A 21,091-nucleotide genomic window follows, 5' to 3' on the forward strand; every position below is an offset into this window, starting at 1 on the left:
AGCTCAGCCGGCACCTAGGGAAACCTACTAAACCTGTGCATTTTTTAAAACTAGAGACGCAAGGGAATCCAAGACAGGGTGACTTGTGGGCCTCTCACCAAGTTCTGTTACCCAAAATCCTTTGCAAACCTCAAAATGTAGCTAAAAAAAACACTTTTATCTCAAATTTCGGTGACAGAACTTTATGGAATCTGAGAGGAGCCACAAATTTCCTTCCACCCAGCGTTCCCCCAAGTCTCCCTAAAAAAATGGTACCTCACTTGTGTGGGTAGACCTAGTGCCCGCGACAGAAAAAGCCCCAAAACACAAAGTGGACATGTCACATTTTCTCAAAGAAAACAGAGGTGTTTTTTTGCAAAGTGTCTGCCTGTGGATTTTGGCCTCTAGCTCAGCGGCACCTAGGAGAACCTTCCAAGCCTGTGCATTTTTTAAAACTAGAGACCTAGGGGAACCCAAGATGGGGTGACTTGTGGGGCTCTCACCAGGTTCTGTTACCCAGAATCCTTTGCAAACCTCAATACTTTGGCCCAAAAAAACACTTTTTCCTCACATTTCGGTGACAGAACGTTCTGGAATCTGATAGGAGCCACAAATTTCCTTCCACCCAGCGTTCCCCGAAGTCTCCCAATAAAAATGGTACCTCACTTGTGTGGGTAGGCCTAGTGCCCGCAACAGGAAATGCCCCAAAACACAAAGTGGACACATCACATTTTCTCAAAGAAAACAGAGGTGTTTTTTGCAATGTGCCTACCTGTGGATTTTGGCCTCTAGCTCAGTCGGCACCTAGGAAAACCTTCCAAGCCTGTGCATTTTTTAAAACTAGAGACGTAGAGGAACCCAAGACGGGGTGACTTGTGGGGCTCTCACCAGGTTCTGTTATCCAGAATCCTTTGCAAACCTCAAAACATTGGCTCAAAAAAACACTTTTTCCTCACATTTCGGTGACAGAACGTTCTGGAATCTCAGAGGAGCCACAAATTTCCTTCCACCCAGCGTTCCCCGAAGTCTCCCGATAAAAATGGTACCTCACTTGTGGGGGTAGGCCTAGTGCCCGCGATAGGAAATGCCCCAAAACACATAGTGGACACATCACATTTTTCCAGAGAAAACAGAGGTGTTTTTTACAAAGTGCCTACCTGTGGATTTTGGCCTCTAGCTCAGCCGGCACCTAGGGAAACCTGCTAAACCTGTGCATTTTTTAAAACTAGAGACCTAGGGGAACCCAAGACGGGCTGACTTGTGGGGCTCTCACCAGGTTCTGTTATCCTGAATCCTCAAAATTTTGCTAAAAAAACACTTTTTCCTCACATTTCAGTGACAGAACGTTTTGGAATCTGAGAGGAGCCACAAATTTCCTTCCACCCAGCGTTCCCCCAAGTCTCCCGATACAAATGGTACCTCACTTGTGTTGGTAGGCCTAGTGCCCGTGACAGGAAATGCCCCGAAACACAAAGTGGACACATCAAATTTTCTCAAAGAAAACAGAGGTGTTTTTTGCAAAGTGCCTACCTGTGGATTTTGGCCTCTAGCTCAGCCGGCACCTAGGGAAACCTACTAAACCTGTGCATTTTTTAAAACTAGAGACGCAAGGGAATCCAAGACAGGGTGACTTGTGGGCCTCTCACCAAGTTCTGTTACCCAAAATCCTTTGCAAACCTCAAAATGTAGCTAAAAAAAACACTTTTATCTCAAATTTCGGTGACAGAACGTTATGGAATCTGAGAGGAGCCACAAATTTCCTTCCATCCAGCGTTCCCCCAAGTCTCCCTAAAAAAATGGTACCTCACTTGTGTGGGTAGACCTAGTGCCCGCGACAGAAAAAGCCCCAAAACACAAAGTGGACATGTCACATTTTCTCAAAGAAAACAGAGGTGTTTTTTTGCAAAGTGTCTGCCTGTGGATTTTGGCCTCTAGCTCAGCGGCACCTAGGAGAACCTTCCAAGCCTGTGCATTTTTTAAAACTAGAGACCTAGGGGAACCCAAGATGGGGTGACTTGTGGGGCTCTCACCAGGTTCTGTTACCCAGAATCCTTTGCAAACCTCAATACTTTGGCCCAAAAAAACACTTTTTCCTCACATTTCGGTGACAGAACGTTCTGGAATCTGATAGGAGCCACAAATTTCCTTCCACCCAGCGTTCCCCGAAGTCTCCCAATAAAAATGGTACCTCACTTGTGTGGGTAGGCCTAGTGCCCGCAACAGGAAATGCCCCAAAACACAAAGTGGACACATCACATTTTTCCACAGAAAACAGAGGTGTTTTTTGCAAAGTGCCTACCTGTGGATTTTGGCCTCTAGCTCAGCCGGCACCTAGGAAACCTACCAAACCTGTGCATTTTTTAAAACTAGAGACCTAGGGGACCCAAGACGGGGTGACTTGTGGGGCTCTCACCAGGTTCTGTTACCCAGAATCCTTTGCAAACCTCAAAACTTTGGCTCAGAAAAACACTTTTTCCTCACATTTCGGTGACAGAACGTATTGGAATATGAGAGGAGCTGCAAATTTCCTTCCACCCAGCGTTCCCCCAAGTCTCCCGATACAAAATTGTACCTCACTTGTGTGGGTAGGCCTAGTGCCCGCAACAGGAAATGCCCCAAAACACAAAGTGGACACATCACATATTCTCAAAGAAAACAGAGGTGTTTTTTGCAATGTGCCTACCTGTGGATTTTGGCCTCTAGCTCAGTCGGCACCTAGGAAAACCTTCCAAGCCTGTGCATTTTTAAAAACTAGAGACCTAGAGGAACCCAAGACGGGGTGACTTGTGGGGCTCTCACCAGGTTCTGTTATCCAGAATCCTTTGCAAACCTCAAAAGTTTGGCTCAAAAAAACACTTTTTCCTCAAATTTCGGTGACAGAACGTTCTGGAATCTGAGAAGAACCACAAATTTCCTTCCACCCAGCGTTCTCCCAAGTCTCCCGATAAAAATGATACCTCACTTGTGTGGGTGGGCCTAGTGCCCGCAACAGGAAATGCCCCAAAACACAAAGTGGACACATCACATTTTCTCAAAGAAAACAGAGGTGTTTTTTGCAAAGTGCCTACCTGTGGATTTCGGCATCTAGCTCAGCCGCCACCTAGGAAAACCTTCCAAGCCTGTGCATTTTTTAAAACTAGAGACCTAGGGGAACCCAAGACGGGGTGACTTGTGGGTCTCTCAGCAGGTTCTGTTATACAGAATCCTTTGCAAACCTCAAAACTTTGGATAAAAAAAACGCTTTTTCCTCACATTTCGGTGGCAGAACGTTTTGAAATCTGAGATGAGCCACAAATTTCCGTCCACCCAGCGTTCCCCGAAGTCTCCCAATAAAAATGGTACCTCACTTGTGCGGGTAGGCCTAGTGCCCTCGACAGGAAATGCCCCAAAACACAAAGTGGACACATCACATTTTTCCACAGAAAACAGAAGTGTTTTTTTGCAATGTGCCTACTTGTGGATTTTGGCCTCTAGCTCAGCCGGCACCTAGGGAAACCTACCAAACCTGTGCATCTTTGAAAACAAGAGACCTAGGGGAATCCAAGACAGGGTGACTTGTGGGGCTCCAAACAGGTTCTGTTATCCAGAATCCTTTGCAAACCTCAAAATTTTGGCTCAAAAAAACACTTTTTCCTCAAATTTCGGTGACAGAACGTTCTGGAATCTGAGAGGAGACACAAATTTCCTTCCACCCAGCGTTCCCCGAAGTCTCCTGGTACCTCACTTGTGTGGGCAGGCCTAGTGCCGTGACAGGAAATGCCCCAAAACACAAAGTGGACACATCACATTTTTCCACAGAAAACAGAGATGTTTTTTGCAAAGTGCCTACCTGTGGATTTTGGCCTCTAGCTCAGCCGGCACCTAGGAAACCTACCAAACCTGTGCATTTTTTAAAAACTAGAGACCTAGGGGAACCCAAGACGGGGTGACTTGTGGGGCTCTCACCAGGTTCTGTTACCCAGAATCCTTTGCAAACCTCAAAACTTTGGCTCAGAAAAACACTTTTTCCTCACATTTCGGTGACAGAGCGTATTGGAATCTGAGAGGAGCTACAAATTTCCTTCCACCCAGCGTTCCCCCAAGTCTCCCGATACAAAATGGTACCTCACTTGTGTGGGTAGGCCTAGTGCCCGCAACAGGAAGTGCCCCAAAACACAAAGTAGACAGATCACATTTTCTCAAAGAAAACAGAGGTGTTTTTTGCAAAGTGCCTACCTGTGGATTTTGGCCTCTAGCTCAGTCGGCACCAGGGAAACCTTCCAAGCCTGTGCATTTTTTAAAACTAGAGACCTAGGGGAACCCAAGACGGGTTGACTTGTGGGGCTCTCACCAGGTTCTGTTATACAGAATCCTTTGCAAACCTCAAAACTTTGGATCAAAAAAACACTTTTTCCTCACATTTCGGTGGCAGAACGTTTTGGAATCTGAGATGAGCAACAAATTTTCATCCACCCAGCATTCCCCAAAGTCTCCCAATAAAAATGGTACCTCACTTGTGTGGGTAGGCGTACTGCCCGCGACAGGAAATGCCCCAAAACATAAAGTGGACACATCACATTTTTCCACAGAAAACAGAAGTGTTTTTTGCAATGTGCCTACTTGTGGATTTTGGCCTCTAGCTCAGAAGGCACCTAGGGAAACCTACCAAACCTGTGCATCTTTAAAAAATAGCGACCTAGGGGAATCCAAGACAGGGTGACTTGTGGGGCTCCCAGCAGGTTCTGTTATCCAGAATCCTTTGCAAACCTCAAAATTTTGGCTCAAAAAAACACTTTTTCCTCAAATTTCGGTGACAGAACGTTCTGGAATCTGAGAGGAGACACAAATTTCCTTCCACCCAGCGTTCCCCCAAGTCTCCCAATAAAAATGGTACCTCAGTTGTGTGGGTAGGCCTAGTGCCCGTGACAGGAAATGCCCCAAAACACAAAGTGGACACATCACATTTTTCCACAGAAAACAGAGGTGTTTTTTGCAAAGTGCCTACCTGTGGATTTTGGCCTCTAGCTCAGCCGGCACCTAGGAAACCTACCAAACCTGTGCATTTTTTAAAACTAGAGACCTAGGGGACCCAAGACGGGGTGACTTGTGGGGCTCTCACCAGGTTCTGTTACCCAGAATCCTTTGCAAACCTCAAAACTTTGGCTCAGAAAAACACTTTTTCCTCACATTTCGGTGACAGAACGTATTGGAATATGAGAGGAGCTGCAAATTTCCTTCCACCCAGCGTTCCCCCAAGTCTCCCGATACAAAATTGTACCTCACTTGTGTGGGTAGGCCTAGTGCCCGCAACAGGAAATGCCCCAAAACACAAAGTGGACACATCACATATTCTCAAAGAAAACAGAGGTGTTTTTTGCAATGTGCCTACCTGTGGATTTTGGCCTCTAGCTCAGTCGGCACCTAGGAAAACCTTCCAAGCCTGTGCATTTTTAAAAACTAGAGACCTAGAGGAACCCAAGACGGGGTGACTTGTGGGGCTCTCACCAGGTTCTGTTATCCAGAATCCTTTGCAAACCTCAAAAGTTTGGCTCAAAAAAACACTTTTTCCTCAAATTTCGGTGACAGAACGTTCTGGAATCTGAGAAGAACCACAAATTTCCTTCCACCCAGCGTTCTCCCAAGTCTCCCGATAAAAATGATACCTCACTTGTGTGGGTGGGCCTAGTGCCCGCAACAGGAAATGCCCCAAAACACAAAGTGGACACATCACATTTTCTCAAAGAAAACAGAGGTGTTTTTTGCAAAGTGCCTACCTGTGGATTTCGGCATCTAGCTCAGCCGCCACCTAGGAAAACCTTCCAAGCCTGTGCATTTTTTAAAACTAGAGACCTAGGGGAACCCAAGACGGGGTGACTTGTGGGTCTCTCACCAGGTTCTGTTATACAGAATCCTTTGCAAACCTCAAAACTTTGGATAAAAAAAACGCTTTTTCCTCACATTTCGGTGGCAGAACGTTTTGAAATCTGAGATGAGCCACAAATTTCCGTCCACCCAGCGTTCCCCGAAGTCTCCCAATAAAAATGGTACCTCACTTGTGCGGGTAGGCCTAGTGCCCTCGACAGGAAATGCCCCAAAACACAAAGTGGACACATCACATTTTTCCACAGAAAACAGAAGTGTTTTTTTGCAATGTGCCTACTTGTGGATTTTGGCCTCTAGCTCAGCCGGCACCTAGGGAAACCTACCAAACCTGTGCATCTTTGAAAACAAGAGACCTAGGGGAATCCAAGACAGGGTGACTTGTGGGGCTCCAAACAGGTTCTGTTATCCAGAATCCTTTGCAAACCTCAAAATTTTGGCTCAAAAAAACACTTTTTCCTCAAATTTCGGTGACAGAACGTTCTGGAATCTGAGAGGAGACACAAATTTCCTTCCACCCAGCGTTCCCCGAAGTCTCCTGGTACCTCACTTGTGTGGGCAGGCCTAGTGCCGTGACAGGAAATGCCCCAAAACACAAAGTGGACACATCACATTTTTCCACAGAAAACAGAGATGTTTTTTGCAAAGTGCCTACCTGTGGATTTTGGCCTCTAGCTCAGCCGGCACCTAGGAAACCTACCAAACCTGTGCATTTTTTAAAAACTAGAGACCTAGGGGAACCCAAGACGGGGTGACTTGTGGGGCTCTCACCAGGTTCTGTTACCCAGAATCCTTTGCAAACCTCAAAACTTTGGCTCAGAAAAACACTTTTTCCTCACATTTCGGTGACAGAGCGTATTGGAATCTGAGAGGAGCTACAAATTTCCTTCCACCCAGCGTTCCCCCAAGTCTCCCGATACAAAATGGTACCTCACTTGTGTGGGTAGGCCTAGTGCCCGCAACAGGAAGTGCCCCAAAACACAAAGTAGACAGATCACATTTTCTCAAAGAAAACAGAGGTGTTTTTTGCAAAGTGCCTACCTGTGGATTTTGGCCTCTAGCTCAGTCGGCACCAGGGAAACCTTCCAAGCCTGTGCATTTTTTAAAACTAGAGACCTAGGGGAACCCAAGACGGGTTGACTTGTGGGGCTCTCACCAGGTTCTGTTATACAGAATCCTTTGCAAACCTCAAAACTTTGGATCAAAAAAACACTTTTTCCTCACAGTTCGGTGGCAGAACGTTTTGGAATCTGAGATGAGCAACAAATTTTCATCCACCCAGCATTCCCCAAAGTCTCCCAATAAAAATGGTACCTCACTTGTGTGGGTAGGCGTACTGCCCGCGACAGGAAATGCCCCAAAACATAAAGTGGACACATCACATTTTTCCACAGAAAACAGAAGTGTTTTTTGCAATGTGCCTACTTGTGGATTTTGCCCTCTAGCTCAGAAGGCACCTAGGGAAACCTACCAAACCTGTGCATCTTTAAAAAATAGCGACCTAGGGGAATCCAAGACAGGGTGACTTGTGGGGCTCCCAGCAGGTTCTGTTATCCAGAATCCTTTGCAAACCTCAAAATTTTGGCTCAAAAAAACACTTTTTCCTCAAATTTCGGTGACAGAACGTTCTGGAATCTGAGAGGAGACACAAATTTCCTTCCACCCAGCGTTCCCCCAAGTCTCCCAATAAAAATGGTACCTCACTTGTGTGGGTAGGCCTAGTGCCCGTGACAGGAAATGCCCCAAAACACAAAGTGGACACATCACATTTTTCCACAGAAAACAGAGGTGTTTTTTGCAAAGTGCCTACCTGTGGATTTTGGCCTCTAGCTCAGCCGGCACCTAGGAAACCTACCAAACCTATGCATTTTTTAAAACTAGAGACCTAGGGGAACCCAAGACGGGGTGACTTGTGGGGCTCTCACCAGGTTGTGTTACCCAGAATCCTTTGCATACCTCAAAACTTTGGCTCAGAAAAACACTTTTTCCTCACATTTCGGTGACAAAACGTATTGGAATCTGAGAGGAGCTACAAATTTGCTTCCACCCAGCGTTCCCCCAAGTCTCCCGATACAAAATGGTACCTCACTTGTGTGGGTAGGCCTAGTGCCCGCAACAGGAAATGCCCCAAAACACAAAGTGGAGACATCACATTTTCTCAAAGAAAATAGAGGTGTTTTTTGCAAAGTGCCTACCTGTGGATTTTGGCCTCTAGCTCAGTCGGCACCTAGGAAAACCTTGCAAGCCTGTACATTTTTTAAAACTAGAGACCTAGGGGAACCCAAGATGGGGTGACTTGTGAGGCTCTCACCAGGTTCTGTTACCCAGAATCCTTTGCAAACCTCAAAACTTTGGCTCAAAAAAACACTTTTTCCTCACATTTCGGTGACAGAACATTCTGGAATCTGAGAGGAGACACAAATTTCCTTCCACCCAGCGTGCTCCGAAGTCTCCCAATAAAAATGGTTACTCACTTGTGTGGGTAGGCCTAGTGCCCGCGACAGGAAATGCCCCAAAACACAAAGTGGACACATCACATTTTTCCACAGAAAACAGAGGTGTATTTTGCAAAGTGCCTACCTGTGGATTTCGGCCTCTAGCTCAGCTGGCACCTAGGGAAACCTGCTAAACCTGTGCATTTTTTAAAACTAGAGGCCTAGGGGAACCCAAGACGGGGTGACTTGTGGGGCTCTCACTAGGTTCTGTTATCCAGAATACTCAAAATTTGGCTCAAAAAATACTTTTTCCTCACATTTAAGTGACAGAACGTTTTTGAATCTGAGAGCAGCCACAAATTTCCTTCCACCCAGCGTTCCCCGAAGTCTCCCAATAAAAATGGTACCTCACTTGTGTGGGTAGGCCTAGTGCCCGCGACAGGAAATGCCCCAATACACAAAGTGTACACATCACATTTTTCCAGAGAAAACAGAGGTGTTTTTTGCAAAGTGCCTACCTGTGGATTTTGGCCTCTAGCTCAGCTGGCACCTAGCGAAACCTGCTAAACCTGTGCATTTTTTTAAACTAGAGACGCAAGGGAATCCAAGACAGGGTGACTTGTGGGCCTCTCAACAAGTTCTGTTACCCAAAATCCTTTGCAAACCTTAAAATGTGGCTAAAAAAAACACTTTTTCCTCAAATTTCGGTGACAGAACGTTATGGAATCTGAGAGGAGCCACAAATTTCCTTCTACCCAGCATTCCCCCAAGTCCCCCGATAAAAATGGTTCCTCACTTGTGTGGTTAGGCCTAGTGCACGCAACAGGAAATGCCCCAAAACACAAAGGGGGTCATTCTGACCCTGGCGGTAATTACCGCCAGGGCGGAGGTCGGCGGTAGCACCGCCAACAGGCTGGCGGTGCTCCGCCGGGCATTCTGACCGCGGCGGTACAGCCGCGGCCAGAAGCGGAAAGGCGGCGGGCTACCGCCGACTTTCCGCTGCCCGTCTGAATCCTCCATGGCGGCAGAGCGCGCTCCGCCGCCATGGGGATTCAGACACCCCCTACCGCCATCCTGTTCATGGCGGCTCTCCCGCCATGAACAGGATGGCGGTAGGGGGTGCCGCGGGGCCCCCGTAAGAGGGCCCCAAAAAGTATTTCAGTGTCTGCCCAGCAGACACTGAAATACGCGACGGGTGCAACTGCACCCTTCGCACCTTCCCACTCCGCCGGCTCAATTCTGAGCCGGCATCCTAGTGGGAAGGTTGATTTGCCCTGGGCTGGCGGGCGGCCTTTTGGCGGCCGCCCGCCAGCCCAGGGCAAATGTCAGAATCACCACCGCGGTCTTTCGACCGCGGTGCGGTGTTCTGACGGCGGTACCTTGGCGGACGGCCTCCGCCGTCCGCCAAGGTCAGAATGACCGCCAAAGTGTACACGTCACATTTTCACAAAGAAAACAGAGGTGTTTTTTGCAAAGTGCCTACCTGTGGATTTTGGCCTCTAGCTCAGCCGGCACCTAGGGAAACCTTCCAAGCCTGTGCACTTTTTTAAACTAGAAACCTATGGGAACCCAAGATGGGGTGAATTGTGGGGCTCTCACCAGGTTCTGTTACCCAGAATCCTTTGCAAACCTCAAAACATTGGCTCAATAAAACACTTTTTCTTCACATTTCTGTGACAGAACGTTCTGGAATCTGAGAGGAGCATCAAATTTCCTTCCACCCAGCGTTCCCCAAAGCCTCCCAATAAAAATGGTACCTCACTTGTGTGGGTAGGCCTAGTGCCCGCAACAGGAAATGCCCCAAAACACAAAGTGGACACATCACATTTTTCCACAGAAAACAGAAGTGTTTTTTTGCAATGTGCCTACTTGTGTATTTTGGCCTCTAGCTCAGCCGGCACCTAGGGAAACCTACCAAATCTGTGTATTTTTTAAAACTAGCGACCTAGGGGAATCCAAGACAGGGTGACTTGTGGGGCTCTCACCAGGTTCTGTTATCCAGAATCCTTTGCAAACCTCAACATTTTGGCTCAAAAAACACTTTTTCATCAAATTTCGGTGACAGAACGTTCTGGAATCTGAGAGGAGACACAAATTTCCTTCCACCCAGCATTCCCCCAAGTCTTCCAATATAAATGGTACCTCACTTGTGTGGGTAGGCCTAGTGCCCGCGACAGGAAATGCCCCAAAACACAAAGTGGACACATCACATTTTTCCACAGAAAACAGAGGTGTTTTTTGCAAAGTGCCTACCTGTGGATTTTGGCCTCTAGCTCAGCCGGCACCTAGGGAAACCTGCTAAACCTGTGCATTTTTTAAAACTAGAGACGTAGGGGAACCCAAGACGGGGTGACTTTGTGGGGCTCTCACCAGGTTCTGTTATCCAGAATCCTCAAAATTTTGCTAAAAAAACACTTTTTCCTCACATTTCAGTGACAGAATGTTTTGGAATCAGAGAGGAGCCACAAATTTCCTTCCACCCAGCGTTCCCCCAAGTCTCCCGATACAAATGGTACCTCACTTGTGTTGGTAGGCCTAGTGCACGCGACAGGAAATGCCCCGAAACACAAAGTGGACACATCACATTTTCTCAAAGAAAACAGAGGTGTTTTTTGCAAAGTGCCTACCTGTGGATTTTGGCTTCAAGCTCAGCCGGCACCTAGGGAAACCTACTAAACCTGTGCATTTTTTAAAACTAGAGACGCAAGGGAATCCAAGACAGGGTGACTTGTGGGCCTCTCACCAAGTTCTGTTACCCAAAATCCTTTGCAAACCTCAAAATGTGGCTAAAAAAACAAACCACTTTTATCTCAAATTTCGGTGACAGAACGTTATGGAATCTGAGAGGAGCCACAAATTTCCTTCCACCCAGCGTTCCCCCAAGTCTCCCTAAAAAAATGGTACCTCACTTGTGTGGGTAGACCTAGTGCCCGCGGCAGGAAATGCCCCAAAACACAAAGTAGACACCTCACATTTTCTCAAAGAAAACAGAGGTGTTTTTTGCAAAGTGCCTACCTGTGGATTTTGGCCTCTAGCTCAGCCGGCACCTAAGGAAACCTACCATGCCTGTGCATTTTTTAAAACTAGCGACCTAGGGGAATCCAAGACAGGGTGACGTCCGGGGCTCTCACCAGGTTCTGTTACCCAGAATCCTTTGCAAACCTTAAAATGTGGCTAAAAAAACACCTTTTCCTCACATTTCGGTGACAGAACGTTCCGGAATCTGAGAAGAGCCACAAATTTCCTTCTACCCAGCATTCCCCCAAGTCCCCCGATAAAAATGGTTACTCACTTGTGTGGGTAGGCCTAGTGCACACAACAAGAAATGCCCCAAAACACAAAGTGGACACATCACATTTTCTTAAAGAAAACAGAGGTGTTTCTTGCAAAGTGTCTACCTGTGGATTTTGGCCTCTAGCTCAGCGGCACCTAGGAAAACCTTCCAAGCCTGTGCATTTTTTAAAATTAGAGACCTAGGGGAACCCAAGATGGGGTGACTTGTGGGGCTCTCACCAGGTTCTGTTACCCAGAATCCTTTGCAAACCTCAATACTTTGGCTCAAAAAAACACTTTTTCCTCACCTTTCGGTGACAGAACGTTCTGGAATCTGAGAGGAGCCACAAATTTCCTTCCACCCAGCGTTCCCCGAAGTCTCCCAATAAAAATGGTACCTCACTTGTGAGGGTAGGCCTAGTGCCCGCGACAGGAAATACCCTAAAACACAAAGTGGACACATCACATTTTTCCACAGAAAACAGAAGTTTTTTTGCAATGTGCCTACTTGTGGATTTTGGCCTCTAGCTCAGCCGGCACCTAGGGAAACTTACCAAACCTGTGTATTTTTGAAAACTAGCGACCTAGGGGAATCCAAGACAGGGTGACTTGTGGGGCTCTCACCAGGTCTGTTATCCAGAATCCTTTGCAAACCTCAAAACTTTGGATCAAAAAAACACTTTTTCCTCACATTTCGGTGACAGAACGTTCTCGAATCTGAGAGGAGCCACAAATTTCCTTCCACCCAGCGTTCCCCCAAGTCTCCCAATAAAAATGGTATCTCACTTGTGTGGGTAGGCCTAGTGCCCGCAACAGGAAATGCCCCAAAACACAAAGTGGACACATCACATTTTTCCACAGAAAACAGAGGTGTTTTTTGCAAAGTGCCTACCTGTGGATTTTGGCCTCTAGCTCAGCCGGCACCTAGGAAACCTACCAAACCTGTGCATTTTTTAAAACTAGAGACCTAGGGGAACCCAAGACGGGGTGACTTGTGGGGCTCTCACCAGGTTCTGTTACCCAGAATCCTTTGCAAACCTCAAAACTTTGGCTCAGAAAAACACTTTTTCTTCACATTTCGGTGACAGAACGTATTGGAATATGAGAGGAGTTACAAATTTCCTTCCACCCAGCGTTCCCCCAAGTCTCCCGATACAAAATGGTACCTCACTTGTGTGGGTAGGCCTAGTGCCCGCAACAGGAAATGCCCCAAAACACAAAGTGGACACATCACATTTTCTCAAAGAAAACAGAGGTGTTTTTTGCAATGTGCCTACCTGTGGATTTTGGCCTCTAGCTCAGTCGGCACCTAGGAAAACCTTCCAAGCCTGTGCATTTTTTAAAACTAGAGACCTAGAGGAACCCAAGACGGGGTGACTTGTGGGGCTCTCACCAGGTTCTGTTATCCAGAATCCTTTGCAAACCTCAAAATTTTGGCTCAAAAAAACACTTTTTCCTCAAATTTCGGTGACTGAACTTTCTGGAATCTGAGAAGAGCCACTAATTTCCTTCCACCCAGCGTTCTCCCAAGTCTCCCGATAAAAATGGTACCTCACTTGTGTGGGTGGGCCTAGTGCCCGAACAGGAAATGCCCCAAAACACAAAGTGGACACATCACATTTTCTCAAAGAAAACAGAGGTGTTTTTTGCAAAGTGCCTACCTGTGGATTTCGGCCTCTAGCTCAGCCGCCACCTAGGAAAACCTTCCAAGCCTGTACATTTTTTTAAACTAGAGACCTAGGGGAACCCAAGACGGGGTGACTTGTGGGGCTCTCACCAGGTTCTGTTATACAGAATCCTTTGCAAACCTCAAACCTTTGGATCAAAAAAACACTTTTTCCTCACATTTCGGTGGCAGAACGTTTTGGAATCTGAGATGAGCCACAAATTTCCTTCCACCCAGGGTTCCCCGAAGTCTCCCAATAAAAATGGTACCTCACTTGTGCGGGTAGGCCTAGTGCCCGCGACAGGAAATACCCCAAAACACAAAGTGGACACATCACATTTTTCCACAGAAAACAGAAGTGTTTTTTTGCAATGTGCCTACTTGTGGATTTTGGCCTCTAGCTCAGCCGGCACCTAGGGAAACCTACCAAACCTGTGCATCTTTGAAAACTAGAGACCTAGGGGAATGCAAGACAGGGTGACTTGTGGGGCTCCCAGCAGGTTCTGTTATCCAGAATCCTTTGCAAACCTCAACATTTTGGCTCAAAAAAACACTTTTTCCTCAAATTCCGGTGACAGAACGTTCTGGAATCTGAGAGGAGACACAAATTTCCTTCCACCCAGCGTTCTCCCAAGTCTCCCGATAAAAATGGTACCTCACTTGTGTGGGTGGGCCTAGTGCCCGAACAGGAAATGCCCCAAAACACAAAGCAGACACATCAAAACAGAGGTGTTTTTTGCAAAGTGCCTACCTGTGGATTTCGGCCTCTAGCTCAGCCGCCACCTAGGAAAACCTTCCAAGCTTGTGCATTTTTTTAAACTAGAGACCTAGGGGAACCCAAGACGGGGTGACTTGTGGGTCTCTCACCAGGTTCTGTTATACAGAATCCTTTGCAAACCTCAAAACTTTTGGCTCAAAAACACACTTTTTCCTCAAATTTCGGTGACAGAACGTTCTGGAATCTGAGAGGAGACACAAATTTCCTTCCACCCAGCGTTCCCCCAAGTCTCCCAATAAAAATGGTACCTCACTTGTGTGGGTAGGCCTAGTGCTCGTGACAGGAAATGCCCCAAAACACAAAGTGGACACATCACATTTTTCCACAGAAAACAGAAGGTTTTTTTTGCAATGTGCCTACTTGTGGATTTTGGCCTCTAGCTCAGCCGGCACCTAGGGAAACCTACCAAACCTGTGCATCTTTGAAAACTAGCGACCTAGGGGAGTCCAAGACAGGGTGACTTGTGGGGCTCCCAGCCGGTTCTGTTATCCAGAATCCTTTGCAAACCGCAAAATTTTGGCTCCAAAAAACACTTTTTCCTCAAATTTCGGTGACAGAACGTTCTGGAATCTGAGAGGAGACACAAATTTCCTTCCACCCAGCGTTCCCCAAAGTCTCCCAATAAAAATGGTACCTCACTTGTGTGGGTAGGCCTAGTGCCCGTGACAGGAAATGCCCCAAAACACAAAGTGGACACATCACTTTTTTCCACAGAAAACAGAGGTGTTTTTTGCAAAGTGCCTACCTGTGGATTTTGGCCTCTAGCTCAGCCGGCACCTAGGAAACCTACCAAACCTATGCATTTTTTTAAACTAGAGACCTAGGGGAACCCAAGACGGGGTGACTTGTGGGGCTCTCACCAGGTTCTGTTACCCAGAATCCTTTGCAAACCTCAAAACTTTGGCTCAGAAAAACACTTTTTCCTCACATTTCGGTGACAGAACGTATTGGAATCTGAGAGGAGCTACAAATTTCCTTCCACCCAGCGTTCCCCCAAGTCTCCCAATACAAAATGGTACCTCACTTGTGTGGGTAGGCCTAGTGCCCGCAACAGGAAATGCCCCAAAACACAAAGTGGACACATCACATTTTCTCAAAGAAAACAGAGGTGTTTTTTGCAAAGTGCCTACCTGTGGATTTTGGCCTCTAGATCAGTCGGCACCTAGGAAAACCTTCCAAGCCTGTACATTTTTTAAAACTAGAGACCTAGGGGAACCCAAGATGGGGTGACTTGTGAGGCTCTCACCAGGTTCTGTTACCCAGAATCCTTTGCAAACCTCAAACTTTGGCTCAAAAAAACACTTTTTCCTCACATTTCGGTGACAGAACGTTCTGGAATCTGAGAGGAGCCACAAATTTCCTTCCACCCAGCATTCCCCGAAGTCTCCCAATAAAAATGGTTACTCACTTGTGTGGGTAGGCCTAGTGCCCGCGACAGGAAATGCCCCAAAACACAAAGTGGACACATCAAATTTTTCCACAGAAAACAGTGGTGTATTTTGCAAAGTGCCTACCTGTGGATTTCGGCCTCTAGCTCAGCTGGCACCTAGGGAAACCTGCTAAACCTGTGCATTTTTTAAAACTAGAGACCTAGGGGAACCCAAGACGGGGTGACTTGTGGGGCTCTCACCAGGTTCTGTTATCCAGAATACTCAAAGTTTGGCTCAAAAAATACTTTTTCCTCACATTTCAGTGACAGAACGTTTTGGAATCTGAGAGCAGCCACAAATTTCCTTCCACCCAGCGTTCCCCGAAGTCTCCCAATAAAAATGGTACCTCACTTGTGTGGGTAGGCCTAGTGCCCGTGACAGGAAATGCCCCAAAACACAAAGTGTACACATCACATTTTTCCAGAGAAAACAGAGGTGTTTTTTGCAAAGTGCCTACCTGTGGATTTTGGCCTCTAGCTCAGCTGGCACCTAGGGAAACCTGCTAAACCTGTGCATTTTTTAAAACTAGAGACCTAGGGGAACCCAAGACGGGGTGACTTGTGGGGCTCTCACCAGGTTCTGTTATCCAGAATCCTCAAAATTTGGCTAAAAAAACACTTTTTCCTCACATTTCAGTGACAGAACGTTTTGGAATCTGAGAGCAGCCACAAATTTCCTTCCACCCAGCGTTCCCCCAGGTCTCCCGATACAAATGGTACCTCACTTGTGTTGGTAGGCCTAGTGCCCGCGACAGGAAATGCCCCGAAACACAAAGTGGACACATCACATTTTCTCAAAGAAAACAGACGTGTTTTTTGCAAAGTGCCTACCTGTGGATTTTGGCCTCTAGCTCAGCCGGCACCTAGGGAAACCTACTAAACCTGTGCATTTTTTAAAACTAGAGACGCAAGGGAATCCAAGACAGGGTGACTTGTGGGCCTCTCACCAAGTTCTGTTACCCAAAATCCTTTGCAAACCTTAAAATGTGACTAAAAAAAACACTTTTTCCTCAAATTTCGGTGACAGAACGTTATGGAATCTGAGAGGAGCCACAAATTTCCTTCTACCCAGCATTCCCCCAAGTCCCCCGATAAAAATGGTTCCTCACTTGTGTGGTTAGGCCTAGTGCACGCAACAGGAAATGCCCCAAAACACAAAGTGTACACGTCACATTTTCACAAAGAAAACAGAGGTGTTTTTTGCAAAGTGCCTACCTGTGGATTTTGTCCTCTAGCTCAGCCGGCACCTAGGGAAACCTTCCAAGCCTGTGAACTTTTTTAAACTAGAGACCTATGGGAACCCAAGACGGGGTGACTTGTGGGGCTCTCGCCAGGTTCTGTTATACAGAATCCTTTGCAAACCTCAAAACTTTGGCTCAAAAAAACACTTTTTCTTCACATTTCTGTGACAGAACGTTCTGGAATCTGAGAGGAGCATCAAATTTCCTTCCACCCAGCGTTCCCCGAAGTCTCCCAATAAAAATGGTACCTCACTTGTGTGGGTAGGCCTAGTGCCCGCGACAGGAAATGCCCCAAAACACAAAGTGGACACATCACATTTTTCCACAGAAAACAGAAGTGTTTTTTGTAATGTGCCTACTTGTGGATTTTGGCCTCTAGCTCAGCCGGCACCTAGGGAAACCTACCAAACCTGTGCATTTTTTAAAACTAGCGACCTAGGGGAATCCAAGACAGGGTGACTTGTGGGGCTCTCACCAGGTTCTGTTATCCAGAATCCTTTGCAAACCTCAAGATTTTGACTAAAAAAACACTTTTTCCTCAAATTTCGGTGACAGAACGTTCTGGAATCTGAGAGGAGACACAAATTTCCTTCCACCCAGCGTTCCCCCAAGTCTTCCAATAAAAATGGTACCTCACTTGTGTGGGTAGGCCTAGTGCCCGCGACAGGAAATGCCCCAAAACACAAAGTGGACACATCACATTTTTCCACAGAAAACAGAGGTGTTTTTTGCAAAGTGCCTACCTGTGTATTTTGGCTTCTAGCTAAGCCGGCACCTAGGGAAACCTGCTAAACCTGTGCAATTTTTAAAACTAGAGACCTAGGGGAACCCAAGACGGGGTGACTTGTGGGGCTCTCACCAGGTTCTGTTATACAGAATCCTCAAAAGTTGGCTAAAAAAACACTTTTTCCTCACATTTCAGTGACAGAACGTTTTGGAATCTGAGAGGAGCCACAAATTTCCTTCCACCCAGCGTTCCCCCAAGTCTCCCGATACGAATAGTACCTCACTTGTGTTGGTAGGCCTTGTGCCCGCGACAGGAAATGCCCCGAAACACAAAGTGGACACATCACATTTTCTCAAAGAAAACAGAGGTGTTTTTTGCAAAGTGCCTACCTGTGGATTTTGGCCTCTAGCTCAGCTGGCACCTAGGGAAACCTACTAAACCTGTGCATTTTTCAAAACTAGAGACGCAAGGGAATCCAAGACAGGGTGACTTGTGGGCCTCTCACCAAGTTCTGTTACCCAAAATCCTTTGCAAACCTCAAAATATGGCTAAAAAAACACTTTTTCCTCAAATTTCGGTGACAGAACGTTATGGAATCTGAGAGGAGCCACAAATTTCCTTCCACCCAGCGTTCCCCCAAGTCTCCCGATAAAAATGGTACCTCACTTGTGTGGGTAGACCTAGTGCACGCGACAGGAAATGCCCCAAAACACAAAGTGGACACATCACATTTTCTCAAAGAAAACAGAGGTGTTTTTTGCAAAGTGCCTACCTGTGGATTTTGGCCTCTAGCTCAGCCGGCACCTAAGGAAACCTACCATGCCTGTGCATTTTTGAAAACTAGCGACCTAGGGGAATCCAAGACAGGGTGACTTCTGGGGCTCTCACCAGGTTCTGTTACCCAGAATCCTTTGCAAACCTCAAAATTTGGCAAAAAAAACACTTTTTCCTCACATTTCGGTGACAGAACGTTCTGGAATCTGAGAGGAGCCACAAATTTCCTTCTACCCAGCATTCCCCCAAGTCCCCCGATAAAAATGGTTCCTCACTTGTGTGGGTAGGCCTAGTGCACGCGACAGGAAATGCCCCAAAACACAAAGTGGACACGTCACATTTTCTCAAAGAAAACAGAGGTGTTTTTTGCAAAGTGCCTACCTGTGGATTTTGGCCTCTAGCTCAGCCGGCACCTAAGGAAACCTACAATGCCAGTGCATTTTTGAAAACTAGCGACCTAGGCGAATCCAAGACAGGGTGACTTCTGGGGCTCTCACCAGGTTCTGTTCCCCAGAATTCTTTGCAAACCTCAAAATTTGGCAAAAAAAAACACTTTTTCCTTACATTTCGGTGACAGAACGTTTTGGAATCTGAGAGGAGCCACAAATTTCCTTCCACCCAGCGTTCCCCCAAGTCTCCCGATACGAATGGTACCTCACTTGTGTTGGTAGGCCTTGTGCCCGCGACAGGAAATGCCCCGAAACACAAAGTGGACACATCACATTTTCTCAAAGAAAACAGAGGTGTTTTTTGCAAAGTGCCTACCTGTGGATTTTGGCCTCTAGCTCAGCTGGCACCTAGGGAAAACTACTAAACCTGTGCATTTTTTTAAACTAGTGACGCAAGGGAATCCAAGACAGGGTGACTTGTGGGCCTCTCACCAAGTTCTGTTACCCAAAATCCTTTGCAAACCTCAAAATATGGCTAAAAAAAACACTTTTTCCTCAAATTTCGGTGACAGAACGTTTTGGAATCTGAGAGGAGCCACAAATTTCCTTGCACCCAGCGTTCCCCCAAGTCTCCCGATACAAATGGTACCTCACTTGTGTTGGTAGGCCTAGTGCCCACGACAGGAAATGCCCCGAAACACAAAGTGGACACATCACATTTTCTCAAAGAAAACAGGGGTGTTTTTTGCAAAGTGCCTTCCTGTGGAGTTTGGCCTCTAGCTCAACCGGCACCTTGGGAAACCTACCAAACCTGTGCATTTTTTAAAACTAGAGACGCAAGGGAATCCAAGACAGGGTGACTTGTGGGCCTCTCACCAATTTCTGTTACCCAAAATCCTTTGCAAACCTCAAAATTTGGCTGAAAAAACTCTTTTTCCTCAAATTTCGGTGACAGAACGTTATGGAATCTGAGAGGAGCCACAAATTTCCTTCCACCCAGTGTTCCCCGAAGTCTCCCGATAAAAATGGTACCTCACTTGTGTGGGTAGACCTAGTGCCCGCGACAGGAAATGCCCCAAAACACAAAGTGGACACGTCGCATTTTCTCAAAGAAAACAGAGGTGTTTTTTGCAAAGTGCCTACCTGTGGATTTTGGCCTCTAGCTCAGCCGGCACCTAAGGAAACCTACCATGCCAGTGCATTTTTGAAAACTAGCGACCTAGGGGAATCCAAGACAGGGTGACTTCTGGGGCTCTCACCAGGTTCTGTTACCCAGAATCCTTTGCAAACCTCAAAATTTGGCCAAAAAAAACACTTTTTCCTCACATTTCGTTGACAGAACGTTTTGGAATCTGAGAGGAGCCACAAATTTCCTTCCACCCAGCGTTCCCCAAAGTCTCCCGATACGAATGGTACCTCACTTGTGTTGGTAGGCCTTGTGCCCGCGACAGGAAATGCCCCGAAACACAAAGTGGACAAATCACATTTTCTCAAAGAAAACAGACGTGTTTTTTGCAAAGTGCCTACCTGTGGATTTTGGCCTCTAGCTCAGCTGGCACCTAGGGAAACCTACTAAACCTGTGCATTTTTTAAAACTAGAGACGCAAGGGAATCCAAGACAGGGTGACTTGTGGGCCTCTCACCAAGTTCTGTTACCCAAAATCCTTTGCAAACCTCAAAATATGGCTAAAAAAAACACTTTTTCCTCAAATTTCGGTGACAGAACGTTATGGAATCTGAGAGGAGCCACAAATTTCCTTCCACCCAGCGTTCCCCCAAGTCTCCCGATAAAAATGGTACCTCACTTGTGTGGGTAGACCTAGTGCACGCAACAGGAAATGCCCCAAAACACAAAGTGGACACGTCACATTTTCTCAAAGAAAACAGAGGTATTTTTTGCAAAGTGCCTACCTGTGGATTTTGGCCTCTAGCTCAGCCGGCACCTAAGGAAACCTACCATGCCTGTGCATTTTTGAAAACTAGCGACCTAGGGGAATCCAAGACAGGGTGACTTCTGGGGCTCTCACCAGGTTCTGTTACCCAGAATCCTTTGCAAACCTCAAAATTTGGCAAAAAAAAACACTTTTTCCTCACATTTCGGTGACAAAACGTTCTGGAATCTGAGAGGAGCCACAAATTTCCTTCTACCCAGCATTCCCCCAAGTCCCCCGATAAAAATGGTTCCTCACTTGTGTGGGTAGGCCTAGTGCACGCGACAGGAAATGCCCCAAAACACAAAGTGGACACATCACATTTTTCCACAGAAAACAGAAGTTTTTTTTTGCAATGTGCCAACTTGTGGATTTTGGCCTCTAGCTCAGCCGGCACCTAGGGAAACCTACCAAACCTGTGCGTTTTTGAAAACTAGCGACCTAGGGGAATCCAAGACAGGGTGACTTGTGGGGCTCTCACCAGGTTCTGTTACCCAGAATCCTTTGCAAACCTCAAAACTTTGGCTCAAAAAAACACTTTTTCCTCACATTTCGGTGACAGAACGTTTTGGAATCTGAGAGGAGCTACAAATTTCCTTCCACCCAGCGT

This window comes from Pleurodeles waltl, chromosome 5, assembly GCF_031143425.1.
Source record: "Pleurodeles waltl isolate 20211129_DDA chromosome 5, aPleWal1.hap1.20221129, whole genome shotgun sequence".
Lineage (NCBI taxonomy): Eukaryota > Metazoa > Chordata > Amphibia > Caudata > Salamandridae > Pleurodeles > Pleurodeles waltl.